This window comes from Malus sylvestris, chromosome 5, assembly GCF_916048215.2.
Source record: "Malus sylvestris chromosome 5, drMalSylv7.2, whole genome shotgun sequence".
NCBI lineage: Eukaryota > Viridiplantae > Streptophyta > Magnoliopsida > Rosales > Rosaceae > Malus > Malus sylvestris.
This window is the reverse complement of record NC_062264.1, coordinates 31,045,137-31,053,880: the sequence shown is the minus strand read 5'-3', so window position 1 is coordinate 31,053,880 and position 8,744 is coordinate 31,045,137. Positions and strand designations below refer to the sequence as shown.

Genomic DNA, 8,744 nt, shown 5'->3' with positions numbered 1-8,744 from the left:
AAATCAAATCATAGTCTCGGTGACTGAACACAAAAACCTTCCGAACCATTTGCTCCGGCTTCAAATTCTCATTCACAGCCACTTCCAAAATCAAATCAAACAGGCTGTCAAAATCACGATACGGCTTCAAATTCAATAACCTCCTAACAAATTCGCACCTGTGCCTAACGTCCTTGCCTGATATCAAATGCATCTCAGGGCAAGAACCGTGACTGACCACTCTCCCTTTCCATGGTTCTTCAAATAGAGGGATTCCTTTTCTGTATTCCATAATTCTGAATAAAAGGTACATACAATCCTTGTTACAAAAGGAAACAAAATAAACCACACAATATCTTTCCTAAAACATGACTCTAATAATTACAAAATATTTACATTCCTTTTTTCCTAAATATTGACTTATTCCAATACTCCCCCTCAAGTTGGAGCATAGATATTACTCATGCCCAACTTGACAAGTGAGTCATCGAACCTCCTACTACACACGACATGGGTAAGAATATCCGCAAGTTGTTCCTCTGAGTTCACAAACGGTATTGACACAATCATCTTCTCCAGCTTTTCTTTGATAAAATGTCTATCAATCTCAACACGCTTAGTTCTATCATGTTGTATTGGATTCTCAACAATTTCTCTAGCAGACTTATTATCACAATACAACTTCATTGCCTCCTTCTGTTTAAAACCAAGACTCCAAAGCAATTTTCGTAGCCAAAGAATCTCACACACACCATGTGCCATACCCATATACTCAGCTTCGGCAGAAGACCGTGATACCACATTCTGCTTCTTGCTCCGCCATGTAACCAAATTACCTCCAACAAATGTAAAATACCCAGATGTAGACCTTCTATCAGTCACATCACCTGCCCAATCAGCATCAGTAAATCCCTCAATCCTCATATGTCCATGACATTCATACAAAATTCCTTTACCTGGGGCAGACTTCAAATATGCCAAGATTCTCATTACCGCCGCCATATGATCCACACTAGGTGAGTGCATAAATTGATTTACCACACTTACGGCATAGGCAATATCCGGACGAGTGTGAGACAAGTAAATTAGTCTCCCCACTAGTCTTTGATAACTACCTCTGTCAACTGGTTCCTGATTTGGATAAATCCCCAAATAATGTTTCTTTACGATGGGAGTGTCCACAGGTTTACATCCCAGGATGCCTGTTTCTTTTAATAAATCCAGAACATATTTACGCTGAGACAAGAAAATACATCTAGATGACCGAGCGACTTCCACGCCAAGAAAAAATTTCAAATCTCCCAAATTCTTCATCTCGAACTCAGCTGTAAGGTTTTGTTCTAACTTCATCATCTATTCAGAATCATCACCCGTTATTATCATGTCATCCACATAATTAATAAGGTTGTCACTTTACCACTTCTCCGCTTCACAAATAATGTATGATCCGAGTGACTTTGAGAATACCCAATCCTCCTCATAACTTGAGTAAATCTACCAAACCATGCACGAGGTGATTGCTTAAGTCCGTAAAGTGACTTTCGCAACCGACATACTCCGGTTTTCCCTCCGGCATTGTACCCCGGAAGAAAATCCATATATACCTCTTCTTCCAAGTGCCCATGAAGAAAAGCATTTTTTATATCAAACTGTTTCAGTGGCCAATTCAAATTTGCAGCTAAAGATATCAGAACTCGTACTGTATTCATCTTCGCTACTGGAGAAAAAGTTTCCTGATAATCAACACCATAAGTTTGAGTATAACCCTTTGCTACTAACCTTGCTTTATACCTATCTACAGATTCGTCTGCCTTATACTTGATTGTAAAGACCCATCTACACCCAACCGGTTTCTTGCCTTTAGGTAGTTCCGTTACCTTCCATGTATCATTCTTGTGTAGTGCCATCATTTCTTCATCCATTGCAGCAGCCCATTTAGGATCCTTCAAGGCCTCCTCAACTTGGGTTGGTGCTTGAATTGCTTCCACATTATTTACCCAGGCTTGGCGTTCCGGTGCAAGGTTCTTGCATGACACATAATTTGATATTAGATACTTTACTTTTCCTTTAGGAGGAACACCACGATTTTGCCTTGGCGGCAACTTATACATACTTACATCATTATTTGGATTAGTTACATGAGCATCTGTAGTACTTACCTCAGGGATATTCAAAGTAAACACATTGGGTGGCACTATCGAGCTAGAGAGAAAGGGTGATATGGGTTCTGCAGGTGGCACTTTTTCCCCTAAAGTACTTGGTTCGGCAGTAGGCTGCTGGACTGTTATAGCTTCCTCAGTATGACCTTGCCTAAAGCCTGCACTTGTCTCGGCAGGTAGCAGCTGAATGCCTATATCATTCTCTACAGTTTCTTGCCGAGAATTTGGTGTCCCATTTTCATCTTTGTCGTCAACACATGCTTCCCCTGAACTACATATCACATCATCTGGTACCTTTAACCACCCAAGATCAACTTGATCACCACTCTGGTGATCTGAAGGTGATGGGATCGAAGAATAAAAATACTCTGATTCTGAAAAAGTAACATCCATAGTCACATACATATGTCGAGTTTTAGGATGATAACACTTATACCCTTTCTGTTGAGAGGCAAACCCAACAAAAACGCACCGAAGGGCACATAGATCCAATTTTCTACGATGAATCTTGTGAATATGAACATATGCTACACATCCAAACACACGAGAAGTAAGGGTATTAGTGGATACTATAGGAACATGTTCCGTCAATACTTGAAGAAGGGTACAGGATTCTACAACCCGAGATAATATACGGTTGATCACATACACATCATAGGTAACGGCTTCAGGCCAAAAACGTTTAGGCACGGACACACCAATAAGCAAGGCACGAGCAGTTTCCAAGATATGACGATTCTTTCTCTCAGCAAGCCCATTTTGTTGTGGAGTATGCAGACAGGTAGTTTGATGAATAATTCCACGATCTTGTACAAACCGGGATAACTCAGAAGCTATGTACTCTCCACCATTGTCAGAACGCAAAACTTTAATATCAGTGGAATACTGATTTTTAACCATCTGTTGAAACAGACGAAACACATCACAAACCTCACTTTTATTTTTCAACATGTACAACCACGTCATCCGAGTGCAATCATCCACGAAAGTAACAAACCACCTAATTCCCAAAGTAGAACTAATAGGGGAAGGCCCCCACACATCAGAGTGTACTAGTGCAAATGAAAAAGGTCTTCTATTCATACTTGGAGGGAATGAAGCACGATGACTTTTGGCTAAAATACATACTTCACATTTCAATTCTGAGTCTTCAATACCACTGAACAAATCAGGTACTATATGTTTCAAATAACCAAACGATGCATGCCCCAAACGACAATGCAATAACAATACATTCTGTAGATTACTATTACGTGACGAATGAACCAAATGAGCTCTTCCAGGAACCACGTCATCCACATAATATAGCCCATCTCTCTTAGTGCCACGCCCAATGATCTCCTTTGTCTGAATATCATGAAGCAAGCAAAATGAAAGATACATTACTACAACACAATTCAATTGTTCAGTGACTTGAGGTACAGACAATAAGTGATAGGACAATGACGAAACCAATAAACAATTATGTAACGGAAGAGAGGGTGTAAGAGACACTGTTCCCGCTTCAACAACGGCAGCAGTAGTACCATTGGCAGTTGCCACACACTTTCTATGAGAATCTTTCTTGGATTGAAACAAAGTTCTATCATGCGTCATATGATCCGTTGCACCGGAATCTAAAATCCAACCGTGTATTGGTCATTGTAATAACAACTGCACAACAATCTTTACACACTGCACAAAACAACAAGTACGCACAATACTTATACACAACAAACTACACAATTGCAGCTGTAGACACGCTGATCCACGGACAAAAATCACTAGCACAAACTGTAGCCCATGGTACAAGAGAACAATCCACACATTACAAGCACCAACAAGAACCCACAAATCTTTTTTTCTTTTTTTTCAAAAAAAGAAAATTGCAGAACTTGCAGACACAATCTGAAATACTAGTACTAACACGCATAGGAACAAAGGCACGATACTGGACAACAATTCAAGTCGGCACAAGAATTATAGTTATACTCACTGCAACAAACTGGACAACAAGCCAAATTGTATACTACCCACGTGATAAAGGAAAAGGTACTTTGACAATTGGTGCAAAGCAATTGTATGCTAACAATTGCACAACAATTGTACACTGTTAAAACCACAAGCGCAGCAATACCATTCACACACGGCTGCACACACGGCAACAACACACACACTGCTGCACACGCAACAATATCACACACACACAGTGACTGATTTCTGCGAGAATTGCAGAAAAAACAGTTGACTGAGCACAGCGGAAAAAAACTAGGGTGCCTTGGCTCTGATACCAAATAGAATTTTACGGGATTACTTTTCTGTATTCCATAATTCTGAATAAAAGGTACATACAATCCTTGTTACAAAAGGAAACAAAATAAAGGACACAATATCCTTCCTAAAACATGACTTTAATAATTACAAAATATTTACATTATTTTTTCCTAAATATTGACTTATTCCAATACTTCACTCAATTCAGACACCAAAAGTCCCAAAGCAATGGGGACCTCGTCCTTTAATGTCAAGTTGATGATGTCACATTCAGGCAAGCAGTTGTTCATCTTGCCTTGCTTTTTGAAGTCCTCCACCATTGCTATCCACTGAAGCTCAGCCACTTCCCCAACATTCCAGTGATGTATATAGCATATGATCTCGTGTGGCAGCAAAGCATCTGCCACGATCTTCGTCTTGCCAGATTTCACCTCCTCCAAATACTTGTGAACCACACGGCTTCTATCCTCTTCTTCTTCTACTGGCGGATCATTTCTGGGATCATAGAAGGCATTGTCTAAGGGCATCAAAACCTCATCCGTGAGGCGTTGTAGGACCATTTCGACATAATCTGCCTCCGCAGCATCACCTTGGCATTCCGTTCGTGGGAAAAACTTCTTTGCAATGCTTTCACGCATCTTAGTGGTGCTATAGGCCTGGGCGTACAGTTCACAATCGGAATTGCAACTTAACGCAGCCTCGCTTATGGACGTGCGGCAGCCACCATCGTTAGTATCAGATTGCTTCAAATTTTCAATATCAGACTTCAGGTGCTGCACAAAAAGATCCAAACCCGGTCGTGCAAAAACTGATAGTCCGCGTACCTTAAAACTGATAATTCAGGATCTTGGCCTTCTAGAAGCAGGTACAGAATCCGGACGGTGTCACTAAAGCACCCGAACGACAGGGTAAACGTGGGCGTGATGTTGGACGCTAGGGTTTTGGGGTGGTGTTGGTGTAGCCAACACGCCGCGGCGTAGAACGCTTCTCTGTAGGCTTCTCCATCCACGTCCATTAATATTTTGTGTTGTTGCAGGTTCCAGATGAGCTTCACGGCGGTTAGGGGATTGTGGGACCAGGCCAACGGGAGCAGCCGCTTCAATTCTCTGCAGGTTGCCTCCGCCTCCGCCTTCTTCTCGGTGCTAAAGGAGGGTTTGACAACGTTGTAAAAAAGATCAAGACAGGGGTTATTGATATTTTTCGGCTTGGCTGTTGCTGCCTGGCTGTTGAAATTGGCAACCATCATTCTCTCATATCTGGGTAGTTTGAGCTCTGTTGAAACTGGACCCAAAAATGTTAAACCCCACCCCCATTTTTCATCTTATTTCTATTTTTCCCCTAGAACATATTTGTTATCTATCAATTTAGTCCCTTATTCTCTTTTAATCCTAACCTTTGATCTAGAAATGTTGTCTCTCTTAGACTGCCATGTGGCAGCTCTCAGATCTCTCCCTTCTTCCCTCTCTTCCCGAAACACATCTCAGAACCTCTCTCTTTTTCTGTTTCTTCTCTCTCTCTCTAACTCTCAAAAACTCTCACACTCTCTAAGCTCCGAGAGCTTCTCTCTAACTTTCACCTCACTTCCTTCACAAATCAAACCCCAAAAACCATATATTTGGAATCCTTGAGACCTAACGAACTCAATGGTACCCTTGCATGCGCCATCTGAGCACCGTGGGTTTTTCTGTCATTGAAGCCGAGAGCTTCAAAGCTCTAAAACTCCAACCCAGGTAAAGATTGTGTTCCTTCTTCAAATTTCTGGGGTTAATCATGTTATTTGTGTTGGTTTTAAGGTCAAAATCGAGGGTTTTGACCTTACCTTTTCTCTATGCCAAAAACCCGGTTCCGACGACGAACTCCGACGAGTTCGTAGGTGTGTGTGTGTACAAGTGTGTGTGTGTCCGTGTGTGTGTATGCCAACTGTGGGTGTGTGTGAGCATGCTGTGCATGCCGTGTATACTGTGCGTGTATGTATGTGTATGTGCAAGTGTGTATGTGCGTGAACCGTGTGTGTGTGTGTAAGTATGCTTGCTGTGCGTGTGTGTGATTATATATATATATGCATGATGCTGTGCGTGTGTGTGATTATATATATATATGCATGATGTCTGTGTGTGTGTTTGGTATGTTGGTGTATGGTGCACGTGTGTGTTGTGTATGTTTGTGTACCGATGAAGAGTACAGTGTGTGCGTTGTGCAGTGCATGCTTATGCATGCCGTGTGTGGGTGTGTGTGTTTATATATGTATATATATATATATATATATATATATATATATATATATATATATATGCAAGTGTGTGTGAGCAGTGCATGCTTTGCATGTGTGTGTGTGTTGATAAGTATGGGTTGGGCTCAAGCCCAAACCACCTCTTGATCCTAACCTATCCAAATCCAAGGCCCATTTCCATTTCCTAGAATTATATTGTTGGGTAGTTTGATTAACTGTACGTTCTTGTACTTAGGGGCAATCATCGCAACGTTTCTGTCTTTGCTAGTGGCGCAGCTTTTGACGGAGTATTTGTGAGTGGACCACCTTCGAAAATTGCATGTTTTATTGATAGAATTGCATAATTTAATAGCATGCCTTACAGAATTATTTGATTTGAGGATCGATGAAATTATGCTACGAAGTTGTATTTTAGAGATGAATTATGTTTTGTGCGTACCTAGTGAACACTATGCCGCCTGGGGCGAGGATCTGGTGTTGGCATTGAGGCCGGGAGAAATAATCCCTAGCGAAAGGCTGAGGGACACGGAGACAGGCATTGGGCCGGGAGGGAGATATCTCTGGCTATGGGCACAGAGACTGAGGTGCAGGCATTGGGCCGGGAGTATTGTTATTCAGTGCACTCACTAGCAGCACAACTTGTGTTATGCTTCCTGACATGATTGCTGAGATAATTTCTGATATGATTTTCTGAGATTGATTTGCAGATGGATATATGAATTGTTTTATGGCATGCTAAAGTTTTCTGAAAAGCTTATCACTTATTATTCTAGTAGTTTTCATTATTAAACTGTGGGGGTTAGTATGTTCGTAACTGTTTTCGTACTATGTATGTATATAAACTTGGTCCACTCACCCTTGTTTTGCGCCCCCATTCAGGACTTAGGATGAAGGCACATAACCCCGGCATCAAGGTACTTCCGCAGCGGCATCTTCGAGTCCTCTCGGGGTAGGACCCACTCATTTGTTCATTCAATCTTATCTTAGTTCTTGTTAGTGACTAGGTTTAGTTATATGCTCTGAACACGTTCCTAAATTGTTAATTCATTGTTTTTAAATTCATAACCTGTATTTATTTCTTATTCTTAGCTTTTGTATCAATTAATGGCTTTCGTCACCCCCGGGTGTCGGCCAGCACGTGTCGGTCCTGGTATTCGGGGAATATCAGGGTCGGGGCGTGTCAAAAAATCTTCTTGTATAATTATGAGGAGCCGACGCCAAAAATCTTGTTGTAAGTTGTGAAATACTACTGTTGACATGGTTTCTGTTTGCTGCTTTAAACCACAGGATTTTTGCCATGTTTGCTGCCATGATCACTGTAATGACGAATTCAAAAAGAAACAGTGGTTAAAACCCTATCCTGTGTATTTTCTTACCTAGCTTTTTATATATGCGGTTGAGAGAGTGAGCTCCGGGAGGAAGAGGGTTTAGGTTTTAAATCGATCCGACGTAATTAGTAAGATATGTATTTTTTGGTTTCATAATATTCCTGATAATCATAATGCTTGGACTTGTATATGCAGTAGACAATCACCTAAATCCTAAACCCTAAAACCACCTTAACTTAAGCAGTCTTTTTTTTTTTTTCTGACAAAAAAAGTAAGCAGTCTTTTTCCATTCTCGTACCAGGTTTACCCTAAACTTAAGAGAGTAATTAAGTTAATACAATCCCTAAAATTTAGGATTCTCTATATCTTCAATTGGAATGATAGCATTTAAACTAAGTCCGAATGTGTGCACCACCTTAATGCAGTGTCACGTGCTGATTAACTTAACCATGCTTGAAGTAAGGGTAATGCTAGGAAAATCAAATCTTTAAACCAAATTTACAAACCAAATGATACAAATTTGTTTAGGCGTATCATGGACTTCGATAAAAAAATTGAAAACCAATAAGGTTCCAATAAAAAAACATTGGAAGCTTATTGGTTTTTAATTGATTTGAGCAGCATTAATCGTATGTATCGAGATGGGTTGTGGTGCAGTGGATATTGAGTCTGATTCTCAGGTGATAATAATTAGTTTTAATGGGGGGTAAGCTATAGATGCTACTTTGGAGTGTTTTATCCATGATATTGGTTATTTGATGTCTCAATTAGGAGAGGTGAGGTTTTTGTTAGTAA

The 8,744-nt window shown here is 40.6% G+C and overlaps 1 long non-coding RNA gene across 1 annotated transcript; it reads left to right on the top strand.

Moving 5' to 3' along the window:
* Positions 1 to 6,516: 6,516 nt before the first annotated feature.
* On the top strand, positions 6,517 to 7,703 carry LOC126621571 (uncharacterized). The gene is made up of 2 exons (XR_007623091.1): positions 6,517 to 6,914; positions 7,501 to 7,703. It is a non-coding gene; the product is annotated as an uncharacterized LOC126621571 (long non-coding RNA).
* The last annotated feature ends 1,041 nt before the right edge of the window (positions 7,704 to 8,744 follow it).